This window comes from Lampetra planeri, chromosome 25, assembly GCF_965212315.1.
Source record: "Lampetra planeri chromosome 25, kcLamPlan1.2.h2, whole genome shotgun sequence".
Taxonomy (NCBI): Eukaryota; Metazoa; Chordata; class Hyperoartia; order Petromyzontiformes; family Petromyzontidae; genus Lampetra; species Lampetra planeri.
In genome coordinates, this window is record NC_136131.1 from 6,831,395 (window position 1) to 6,842,228 (window position 10,834).

Genomic DNA, 10,834 nt, shown 5'->3' on the forward strand with positions numbered 1-10,834 from the left:
TTCGCCCGGGTGGTCTCCACGTGCCATTTTCGACAGAGCCCTGGTGCCCGATGGCCGTTATAGGTGACAATGCATTCATTCGCCACCGCCATGTATTGCTGTGATGGTGTTTGGGCGTTGCTGATTAATGGGTAAATGAAGCGGTAGATGGGAGAGTGGGTGAGAAAGTGGTGTGAGTGGAGGCGTGAGAGAGCGGGTGAGGGGCGAGTGCGTGTGTGAGTAGATGTGTGAGTGGGTGGGTGAGTAGATGTGTGAGTGGATTAGTGGGCGAGTGAGTTCGTGGGCGAATGATCAGTAACATGGGCCCAGGTGAGCGATTAATAGGGAGCGGTATGTGTACTGAGGGGGAGCGGGGTGTGTGTACTCAGGGGGGGCGGTGTGTGTGTGTGTACTCAGGGGGAGCGGTGTGTGTGTGTACTCAGGGGGAGCGGTGTGTGTGTGTACTCAGGGGGGGGCGGTGTGTGTGTGTACTCAGGGGAGCGGTGTGTGTGTGTACTCAGGGGGAGCGGTGTGTGTGTGTACTCAGGGGGGAGCGGTGTGTGTACTGAGAGGGAGCGATGTGTGTGTGTACTCAGGGAGAGTGGTGTGTGTGTGTGTACACAGGGGGAGCGGTGTGTGTGTGTACTCAGGGGGAGCGGTGTGTGTGTGTACTCAGGGGGAGCGGTGTGTGTGTGTACTCAGTAGGAGCGGTGTGTGTGTGTACTCAGGGGGAGCGGTGTGTGTGTGTACTCAGGGGGGAGCGGTGTGTGTGTGTACTGAGGGGGGGCGGTGTGTGTGTACTCAGTAGGAGCAGTGTGTGTGTGTGTACTCAGTAGGAGCGGTGTGTGTGTGTACTCAGGGGGGGGCGGTGTGTGTGTGTACTGAGGGGGAGCGGTGTGTGTGTGTACTGAGGGGGGGCGGTGTGTGTGTGTACTCAGAGGGAGCGGTGTGTGTGTGTGTACTCAGGGGGAGCGGTGTGTGTGTACTGAGGGGGGGCGGTGTATGTGTGTGTGTACTGAGGGGGGCGGTGTGTGTGTGTGCTCAGGGGGAGCGGTGTGTGTGTGTGTACTCAGGGGGGGCGGTGTGTGTGTGTGTACTGAGGGGGGGCGGTGTGTGTGTGTACTGAGGGGGGGCGGTGTGTGTGTGTGTACTGAGGGGGGGCGGTGTGTGTGTGTGTACTGAGGGGGGGCGGTGTGTGTGTGTACTGAGGGGGGGCGGTGTGTGTGTGTGTACTGAGGGGGGGCGGTGTGTGTGTGTGTACTGAGGGGGGGCGGTGTGTGTGTGTACTCAGGGGGGGCGGTGTGTGTGTGTGTACTGAGGGGGGCGGTGTGTGTGTGTACTGAGGGGGGGCGGTGTGTGTGTGTACTCAGGGGGAGCGGTGTGTGTGTACTAAGACGGCCGGGCGGGGTGCTGGCTCCTGACACCCCTCGTGCACCACAGTTGCCGGTCTTCATCGGTGCTCCCTAACAGCACGCACTTGCCCCAACAGTCTGTCAAGACCATATTGGGGGGGGGGACCTTTGTCTTTGTGATCGTTGCGTGTGTGTAATTGTGTCCACGTGCAAGTATTGCACGCGTGTGCGATCGTGTGGCTGTGTCCGTATGTCAGCTTCGTTCTCCTCCACGTGCTGTGGAGGAGGAGGGGGGGGCGCTGTGGTTTTGCTGTACGGGGCGGAATCCCAGCGGCCGCCGTGGGGACCGAGTCCCGCCCACAGTTGCCAGCTGAGATTGGGCTCAATTACAGCTCCATCGCTCCCCTCACGTCCCCCTCGAAACGGAGCCATCTCCATCCCCCCCCCCATCATCACTCATCCTCGATCACCGCAATCGCTCCTTTTTCTCCGCACGCTCTCCATCGCCTCGCTCAACCCACCGCCACTTCCACGGATTTAACCCCTCGCCCATTCGCCACGTTCCCCCTCTCCTCATCGGCACTGGTCTATCTCTGTCCACGAACGCGAAATCATCCCTCCTCGTCTCACCCACAACCAGCCACACTCCTCCACCGCACCCTCACCCAAACCACAACCTCCCTCCCCTCACCACCACCACCATCACTCACCAGCACCGCTTACTCACCTGGGCGCCTCCCCTGCACGTGATGGTGAGGGAGGCAGGGAGCGAGACGAGGAGGAGGAGCGCAGTGGGAATGTGGAGTTGACGGTGTTGGAGGAGTCCAGAACTCCTCAGCGCGCAGTTGAGCATGAGACCGAATGTGTAGGCGCGTGTGTGTACACGTGCGCGCGCGTGTGTTTTACACGTAGCTGATAGCATCATCATCATCATCATCGCGATCAGAATAATCAGTACAGTTATCATCAGCGGCAGCATAATCACCACCATTCGCACCATCATCCTCATCATCAACGGTAACATCAGCCATCACCGTCATGATCATGATTCAGTAGCAGGATCACCACCATCGTGATTAGAATCATCAGGAGTTTCATCATCATCAGGATAATCAGTAGCATCAGCATCAATTGGCATCATTATCACTATCGGCAGTGTCATCACAAGTCAAATGATCATCAGGGTCCTCATTAGCATCCCAATTATCAGTTGCATCCCCACCATCGCCGCGGGGGGTCGCGTGCCGTGACGAGGAGAGGAACGAGGTGCCTCGCCAATGGTGACACTCATCGTCGTTTTTCTTCGGTGTCTTCACTCGGGGTTAGATGTGAAAGGGTTCGGGATCAGGGGTTAATAGGTTTGGCCTAGAGGTTAAGGGGCAGGGTTAAGGGGGCTATGATTTAGGTTTAGAGGTGAGGATTATGGGTTCGGGATTAGGAATCGAGTCAGGGGTTGAAGGCCAGAGGTTATGGTCAGGGGTTATAAGGTTAGATCAGGGAATAAGATCCTATCTAGAGGGTTGGGGTCAGAGGTCACTTTTAAGATGATGAGTTAATGTTATGATTGAGGATTAGGGTCAGGGGTCAGGGGTTAGGGTTCGACAAGTGACAGTTGTCGCCGTGTCAGGGTGGAGGGTGGGGGTGGAATGAGGAGAGGTGGGGAAAGGGCGACACGGGGGGGGGGGGGTCAACAGCAGTGGGGGGCGCGTGGGGGAGGGGGGAGTGAGGGAATCCCGGTTGCCATGGCGACAGTGCTGCTGCCTGTGGAACCTCTCCAGGCCAACGTGTGTCCGAGTCTGCATCACAGTTGCCTGCAGAGATTTCCCAGGAGGCAGCGGACGGCGAGGTCGAAGGGGGGGGGGGGGGAAGTGGTTGGAGATGGCGAAGGAGGTGGATGAACCCTTGAACCCCCCTGATCTTCACATGAACCCCCTTTCCTCCTTCACATGAACCCACCTACCTCCCCAGTCGTGCCCCCCCCCCTCGTCATCTCGCCAGCTGTCCCCCCACCCCGCCCCCACCTCGTGCCTGTCACCGTCACTCACGGACGGCGGGGGGTGATGCTCGTACACGCACGTGCACACGCGCGCACAGCCTTGTTCCACTCCACTGCTGGATGTGCGCATCCCCATGTCGTGCTGAATGGTCGTGACGAATCTGGGGGAAAGGGGAGAGCGAAGGGGAGAAGTTGGAGAGAGAAGGGGAGAGAGAAGGGGAGAGGGGAGAATTATTGAATGGGGGGGGGGGTGAGATATGAGATTGGGGAGAAGATGAAAAGAGACAAGGAGAAGATGGAAGAGCGTTGGTTATGGGAATGGACAAGAGGGTGGAATAGAGATGAGAGGGAGAGAGAGGCAATGAGAGGGGCAGGTGAGAGAGAGTGAGGGCCGGGAGATGAGAGTGAGAAAAGGTGGTGGACGTGAGTGGGGAGAAACGAGAGCGGTGTGAAATGGGAGAGGAGAGGGGAGAGAGAGAGATAAGAGATGGGCAGGGAGTGGGAGTGATGGAAGGAAGAAGAGAGATGGGTGGGGGGGGAGTGAAGGGGGAGAATTAAGGAGCCAAGATACGAGTCGCGTGCAGCTGCGTAAACACAAGCAAAACTCCCACGGTCCCAGCTCAACACCCCCTCCAACCCCCCCCCTCTACCTCCCACTACCACCACCCCCCTAACTAATACGACTACCCTTAACGCTACCCTTAACCCCACACTCCTACCTCTAAGCCCTAACGTATACCCTTAACCCTAAATCCACATCTCACACGACTACCCTACCCCTGACCCCGCACCCCGACTGGAGGGTTTCGTGTAGACCCCCCTTCACGATCACGGTGAGCGGGCTCTCTGGATCGCCTGTGTCCCCCCCGCTCCCCTCCACCACGCGAGCGCTTGTCCCAACCTCCGAAACCCTGAACCCAGATCGAAGCTGGGTCGGCGAGGGTGCGTGGATCGTCCTCCGGTGGGGCGGGGAACCCACGCCCGGTGGTCCCCGGGTCCCAACGCCACTGGGGTCATGGGGAGCACCCGCGTGACCCCCACCACCATCACCACCCCACTCACCGCGTACGTGGTCCACAAAGACAAAGATTTCCCCGTGTAGCCGACACAGGCTGTTCGGGCAAGTGCTGTTGGCACGCATTCCGACCCACACTCATCCAGAACCCACACTCTGTACACTGTACTGATCAAAATTTACCACACCATTGTCATGCGGACTGTTTGCCAATACTTCACCATACTGGGTCAGTGCGCATTGGTGAAGGGGATGAGGGGTGGGCAGGACCAATATGAGCCTTAGCTGGGACGCGAACTCTGGTTGCCAGGTTCACAGCGCAGCGCGCTAACCGCTGCGCCACCGCTACAACAACAACACTTTACGCCCTTCGTCCAAGCAAACATCGGAGGGTCCCTGCTGGAGTGGGAGTTGATGGGAGTTGATGGAAGGCACACCGCGGCGAGTGCTCGCCAGTGCACTGCGCTCTCAACGCGCGCTTCGACCTTTTTAGGGCTCGTCGGCGAGGTTGCAACTGCAGGACGCGCGATCAAAGGGAAGGACCAGGAGGTGCCGACGCGCGGCCTCAGCGCTTGGCCACACACAGAGAGACAAAGATCCCCCGTGTCGCCTTGACGCACAGTTGGGATGCAGGCGATGGGGGAGGCGGTGGGGGTGGAAGGGGGTGGGGATGGCTGTTTTCTGGAGGAACGATTCCTTCTTAATGAGCGAAACCATTTCCGGCCTTAATGAGTCGCGCACGTGCGCTCATAACGAGCATCCCCCAGGCTCCCCACGAACCACCCCCTCGGACCCCCCCCCCGCAGCCCCTCCCCTCAAGACCCCCCAGGGGTAGAGAGAGAAAATCAACTCCAGATGTCTCTGCCCCCTAATCGAACCCCTCACCCCCCACCAGTGCTCACCCCTCGCTCTCTCTCTCTGCCCAGACCGCCCCCTCCAAAACCCACCCCGCGCCCACCCGCCGCTCTCCTCTCCCGGGCTAAACATGGACCCCCCCGGGAGTTCAGCCTCCACCCGCACTGGCCCTCACCGCCCCCCGCTCGACTAACCCCCCTCCCCAACCCACCCATGATCTCCACCGCTCCCCCCTCCGGCATTCCGTGTTACCATATTTGTATGGAAATTGCACGCAAATAATGTGCATGCTGTGTACGTCTACCGCGGAGATGGAGCGATGAAATAATCTCCAAAACGAGATGGACTGTTGAATTGCGGGCCCGTGAGCGATTGGGGGCCTTCACCCAGCATTGGATAGACCATGGGCTGATGATGGTGGTAATGAACACGCGGTTATACGGAGCCTCTTAGAGGGAATAATCGATTAGAAAAGTGGGAGAGACGAGGCAGATTTAAAGAATCGATTACTTCGATCGCCTTGCGAAGCGAATTGTGACAATACAGTCAGTGACAGCCAGTGCGATTCGTCGATTAATAATCGATTATTACAAATTCGATCAATTAAGACTCGGACCCCTTTGAAAACATCGACACGTGCCTTCCGAATGCAGGAAACCCCCACAAGCCACGCCCAGCGCGACTGATTATTCAGGTGACGTCACCCAGCCCCGCCCATCACCTCCCGTCCAGCGGCACACGTGGGAACGGAGGAAAAGGGGAAGCTTTTGAAGTCTAGAAATTGCACCGATAATCACTCGAGCAATCGGTCACTAACCGGATGGAATGCTGGACTACTGCGAAAAAGAGCTTCATTACCTCATCGGATTCCTCCAGTCTAAATAAATAAATAAAGATAAATAAATATTCTGAACCCCGGCCTCCTACAGGCAACTCGTGACACGAGTGCACCTCTTCAGAGCTCTCACCGAGATTCGTCACCCACGGCGTAAACCCTGCGCGTATGTAAGTCGAAATTTATTTCGCGCCCTACGTAGCCAACCGTGCTAATCGGATGTGACGGGGGAAGGAAAACAAACAGCCACAATCTAGATTTGATCGAGATTTGATCTTGATTTGAAGCTTTCGTGACTGCAGGAATCCATACTCGTTGGTTCTTTCGGTAAAGTCACGTCGGTATAAAATAAAATAAATCACGACGTTTCGATTGCAACACAAGCAATCATCATCAGGTGGGAAAACCACAGTAATAATTTGTGTGTGTGTGGGCTCACCTGCAGGGGAGTGAGGAAGGTGGGGGGAGGGGGGTCCCTGGGGGGGACGTGGGGGGGGGCGTGGGGTGGTAGCGACCTCTTGTGGCTGCAGCAGGAACTTCACCCGGCGGCGACGGGGGTGAGGCATGCCAGAGTCTGAAATACGAACAACAACCAACATCAAGTACGGGACGTGTGGACTAGCGGTGGACAATGCGGGTGGACACTGCGGATGGACACTGCGGATGGACACTGCGGGTGGACACTGCGGGTGGACACTGCGGGTGAACGGGGCAGACGGAAGAGGTAATCGAGGCAGGTCAACAACTGCGGCAAAGCCACGTGGTTGTGCAAAGATAAACCAAAACAAAGTGAACACGAGATTGTCGATATTGCTGTATCAGGTGGACAGAACAACAGGAGGTAAGCGGATACTTTCAGCGTACAATTTAAAACGAGAACTGGCGCATTCATGGCATTTCAAACACCATCGAACACACACACACAGAGGATTCTCAGTGGCTGGCATCCATTCTCGCGAAGCTCCACTGAGGTTCAAGAGCTGACATTTGGGCACGGATTTAGCCGAGGGTGTCTCACACTCATGGACCAGAAACATCGGACAACCAAATCGTTCGAAATTCGACCCTCCCCCGAACAATGTGGAGCCCAGGGTCTGATTGGTTTGACTCACCCCAGCGTTCCACATTGTTGAACACTGACAAAGACACATATCCCCCGTATAGCCTTAACGGACTGTTGGGGCAAGTGCTGTTAGCGAGGACCTATGAAGGCCTGGACAGCACACGAGGGGGTGAGTGGTCAGCACAACGCCCGGCCGCCTTTGTCTCCCGAGTGGCGATGTTTACACACGGCACCAGGTACGCATTTTGAGGCTGAGTAGACGTAGGGGAGGCCCAGCACCGGTTTTAAATAACCATCACTGGTGTTGGCCGTGAGTGGACTCGAACTGGGGTCGCCGGGTTCAGAGCGTTGTGCGCTAATCGCTGCACCACCGCTCCCCGCACACAGTCGAACCACGACATAAGTAGTGAACCGAGTAATTCGCCTCCCCTCTCGGGACGTTGGTTCTGAAGCAGAGGTCGCAACCGGGTACCCGATACCCGTACCCTACCCGATACCCGGCTACCCGGCCGGGTACGGGTAATCGTTTGCGACCCTGGTGCGGCCGGGTACGGGTAAGGAATCAAAACCCGTTTGCGACCTCTGTTCTGAAGCAGCGAGAAAGCCCACAGAGCCCTCTGGCGGCTACGAGTGACATTGACTCTCAGAGTCACCGACTTGCCTGCGAGAACGCTAACTAAACTTAACTATTGTTTTATTTTACCAGATAAGGCACGCTGAGCTATACAGCTGCGAATGATAGCTCAACGTAGTGGCTTATCATGTGGACATGTTTATCAGCCAAAGACTATAAACGCACGTTGACGCTTGAGTGCACATTATGCATCACTCACGAACTCACTCTCCTATCTACCTAGTCCAGTACGTCACGAACTCTCTCTCTCTCCTATTCAGCCCGCTGCATCATCTGCACATACACACCTCTGATTAGCACGGTTGGCTACTGATTTATTTATTTATTAGGTAAAGCCCTGTGAGCCATTCGTATCTTGAATCGGGTGCAACCGCAAGAAACAAAAAACATGAACAAGAAAACATCCTAAAGTGAATATGTGACTATGTGCAAACAGAATATCCAGGAAAAGACAGCAACATATTCCACATACATCCACCGGCTCTAATCTCCGCACCGAGGCGACATTGGCAGACGAGCGAATGACCCATGAGTGGGTAACAAGACATTGTTGTACTCTACGTCTGTGCTCCCACCAACCCGCGATGGTGATGCTGGCGCGATTAAAGCACCGTGCAAATAAGTGTGCCCCAACGCGCAACGGCGTGGGGAGCTCCTCATCCAGTCCAGCAGTGGATGATGATGACGATGACCTCGTTACTGGCTGCTCACACGCCGACAAGACGCCCGCCACGCGCACCGGGAGACGCGGACAGGTGACGTGGTGGGTGGTGGGGCACGTGGCCGCCTCGACTCACCTGGGAAGCAATGGCAGGGGACGCATCTGTCCTCTCTATTTCACAAACTCCAGCGGAGTACGTGGGGGGGGGGCAGGTGTGAGATGTGAACAGGTGTGGGAGAGAGGAGGTGGGGGTGTACGTCCCAGGTGCGGCGCTTCACGCGAAACATCGACTCGACTGATATGGCGAGGTCAGCTATTAATAGGTGAGACCCACAGAACAGGTGGCGGAGAGGGGGCGCACAAGGAGGTGGGGGAGGGGGGTGTTGGGTTTGGTCAACTCACCTGCAGCTCACCCGCCCAGTCCCTCACTCTTCCTCTTCCTCACCTGGTCAACCTCTTCCCAGGAGATCCCAGCCCGACCCTAACCCGGACTTGCACCAAGCTCACGCGACCTTCACAGTCGGCGCCCAAACGCAAGACTGAGGGACGTGACGTGGGGGGTGTCGTGGAGACGGGGGCTTTAAGGGGTGCGGAGTTTGACGAGGGTGGGGGTTTGGGGGGGGGGTGTGGGGTGGGGGGGTAGATCGGCCCGGACACAAGGGTGCGGGGTATGAGTCGTACCCCCTTGTCTACCCCTCCTCCCGCCTCTCCTTCCTAACCTTCTCCCCCCGCACTGCGCTTGCTTGGGACGCGAGTGGAGGAGGAGGTGATGATGATGGTGGTGGTGGTGGTGAAGATGATGGAATCGCTGAGCTCAACATCCTGGTGCCTCAAGGGCTCTTGGTGGCCCGGGCCCCCGGCTCTGAGTGGGCCCCGAGCCTCGCTCTCAACAGCAGCAGCTGCCGACCCCCCGACTCTCAAACCACGCGGGGGAGTGGGAGGGGGGGGAGAGACGGGGGCCAGCCAGGGGGATGGGGTAGGAGCAAGGTGGAGGATTGTTGGGGTTGTGGGGGGGCAGTAGAGTTGCTACCGAAGCTGCAGACAAACCGTGATACATCACGGGGCTGGGTGCGTCTCACAGCACTGGGAGGACGGGCACCGTGAATGTCTCGGGAGCGACTTGAGCGGTTGTCCCGGGACAACCGCTCAAGTCGACGAGAGGACGTCCTGGGAAAGCCAGGACAGGTGGCAACCCTGGGGAAGAGGCAAGGCGAAGCGAAGGGGATGAAGGAACGGGGATAGAGGGGAACAGACGGGAGGGGGGGACCCCTCGACTGTGCAGCAAGAGCCCTCGAGTTGCCTCCGCACGAGTTAAGGACCCCCGTCAAGAAACACATGAGCACGCACACCTCAACTCACACGCGCAACGACAAAGACCCCCCGTATAGCCTTCACAGACTGCTGGGGAAAGTGCTATCGACAAGCACACATGAAGGTCGGCACGCACACATCAGCACCACGCCCGACCGACTTTGTCTCCCCAGTGGCGATGTCTACACATCTCACCAGGTACTCATTTGAGGCTGAAACGACCTAGGGGAGCCCCAAGACCGGTTCAGATAATGGTCACTGATGTTGGTGGCCGTGAGCGGGAATCAAACTCGGGTGGCCGGGTTCGCGGTGACCGCAACGCGCAAAACCACTACGGCTACCGCTCCACACACGCATCCCTTCTTACCACGTACACACCACATGGCTCTTCTCGCACCCACCTGCCTGGCACGTACCCCGCGTGCGAGAGAGAGAGAGGTGGTGGGTGGTGGGTGGGGGGGGGGTTACCCGGACTCGCCACGTTTAAGTCGCTGGGACTGAGCAAACAGCCCCGAGCCGAGCAAACACGAGACACACAAATAATGAATCCCGCCTCCGGCTCCTCGGCCCGTGGCGCGGAACGGTCCCGGAGAGGGCGGGCAGGTAGAGGGCGGACAGGTAGAAGGCCGGGAAGGAGAGGGCAGGCAGGAGAAGGCCGGCAGGGAGAAGGCCGGGAAGGAGAAGGCCGATAGGTAGAGGGCCCCCCGTGCACATCAATGGCGAATTATTCCGGCCCTCCCCTATCTAGGTCGACTTACCGTAACAAATGAGTTCTTCTTCTTGGTTCTTTCGGTAAAGTCACGTAGAAAGAACCAAGAAGATGAATCCCTGCAGTCACGAAAGCTTTAAATCGAAATGAGTTCTTGCTGTGGTGTGTCAACGTGAGCACTGGGGATACAAAGGCGGGCGGGGTGTGGTTCTGGCTACGCATGCCTCTGTGTGTGTTGTGTACGGGTGGAGGTGGCGTGGTGGTCAGCGCGCTGCGCTACGAACCTGACGACAATTTCTACTCTGTTGAACTTCTTTCGCACCGTACATTACTGACCGTGCTAATTGGAGGTGCTCACGGTCACCGGAGACGAATATCTGAACCGGTCCTGGGCCTGGTGCAGTGCTTAAACATCACCACTTGT